The following is a 2,025-nucleotide window of genomic DNA, read 5'->3' on the forward strand; positions in this document are numbered from 1 at the left end:
TTTTCTTTATGGAGTGAGCATTCTACTAACAAGGCTACCTGGTTTAGTGGGGAAGACTGTGAGAATACCTGACAAATTCTTGTTGAGACCACAGGTACCTATGCATGAAGAGGGAGGACAGACTATTCCTCTTGAGCTAGAAGCAGCCATAGTACGAAGGGAAATGGTGATACTCGAAGGAACGGATGATGAGGGTAGACCATTGAGGACAGTAATAGCTCTCAAAGAAGGGTACAGGTTGACAGACATTACTGATGATGACATGTTTAGAGAAGACCCAACAGGTGATGAAGTAGTGTTCTTTCTGAGCATTACATACTGGATAAGAATAGAGAAGAGGGAAATCCTACCGCGAATGGCAATAATACAACTGCGTCCAGCATTTTTTGTGGAAGATTTGGAGAAGGTGCCCAGGGTCCTATGAACTACAGGCCCTTATGACATAGGAATATTGAAGGGAATAGGGGAAACCAAAATAAAGCTGAAGCCAGGGTCAATTCTACCTCAAGCAAGACAGTACCCCATGTCTCGAGAGGCTGATGAGGGTATATTCAAGACAATTTCAGCACTGATGAAATAAGATATTCTGGTGCCACTAGAATCATTGTGCAACACGGTGGTGTATGCTATCAAAAAATCTAAGGAAAGGTCTTGGAGATTCATTCAAGATATGAGACCAATTAACCAGATTGTGGAGGCAGAGTCTCCTTTAGTTCCTAACCTGGCGATGATACTATGCAGTATCTCAGTAGAAGCACGATATTTCACAGTGATTTATTTAAACTCGATTCAGTTAATGACTAGCTTAGCAGACAAAAGTTACAAGGTAGACAAGGAGAAGCTACAGTATTGTCAAGAAGACATGTTATACATAGGACAGTTGATTTCACATGAGGGAAAAATGTGACACCTAAAAGAGCTCAGGCAAATATGAAAAATGTAAAACCAAACACAGTAAAACAAATGCAACAATTTTTGGGACTATGTATCTTTGTTAGAGCCTGGCTGTTTGACTGCAGTTCGTACAAAAGACCACTTTTGCAGGCTTTAAGGAAAGCACAGGTGAATGAGGTTACAATAGAGTAGACTGAGGAGATGGAGGAAGGGTTTGAGGAGTTTAAAAAAGCGATTTGCAAATCTGTTTTGGGAATCCCCAATTATGCGGAAGAATTTTCTTTGTTTTTGCACAAGAATGGGACAGTCACGACATCCGTACTTATACAGAGACCTACATTAGGATACAAACCTCTTGCATATTACAGTGGGATTTTAGACCCAGTTGTGAAAGGATATTTTCCTTGTGAAAAGTCATTGGCAGCCACTGCGTTCACAATTGAAAAGCCTACAAGGATTGTAATCGGCTCGTCTATGACTCTATTTGTGGAGCATGCTCTGTTTGCCATTTTAAAGAAACCCAAAGGTACATTGACATTTCAGAGCGCTTCTGCATATGAGGTTATGACTTCAAACCAAACGATCAAAATTGTCAGATGTAAAATAGTGAATCCTGCCACATTTGTAGCTGAGCCAGTAACAGAAGATGATTATGTGCATGACTGTGCTAATTATGTTAAATTTTATGATGATATACCTTGTGTGAAAGAAAATGCTTTGTCAGGAGGGGAAATTCTCTTTATTGATGGTGCTTCGAACATTTATCAGACAAATGGGGAAGGACATTCCGGCACAGCTCTAGTAAGGCATAGATGAAATGGAGAATTTGAAGTTGTAGCAAGTGCCAGGCTACCGTCTCATATTTCAGCACAAGCAGCAGAATTTGCAGCATTTATTGTCGCGCTCGAGAAACACAAAGGTCAGGAAGTGATGGTGTACAGTGACTCTGCATATGTGACATCAACCGTAAATGCAGGGCTAGCATGTTGGAAAAGGAGGGGCTTCCTCTAACCGGACGGCACTCCAGTGCAGCACGCATCCTTATTGGTCAGGCTTATTAAAGCACTACAATTCCCAGTAGCCATACCAGTCATTAAATGCCCCGCACACACTAAGTGAACAGATTTTATT

Source organism: Ambystoma mexicanum, chromosome 10 (genome assembly GCF_040938575.1).
Source record: "Ambystoma mexicanum isolate Mex_15411 chromosome 10, UKY_AmexF1_1, whole genome shotgun sequence".
Taxonomy (NCBI): domain Eukaryota; kingdom Metazoa; phylum Chordata; class Amphibia; order Caudata; family Ambystomatidae; genus Ambystoma; species Ambystoma mexicanum.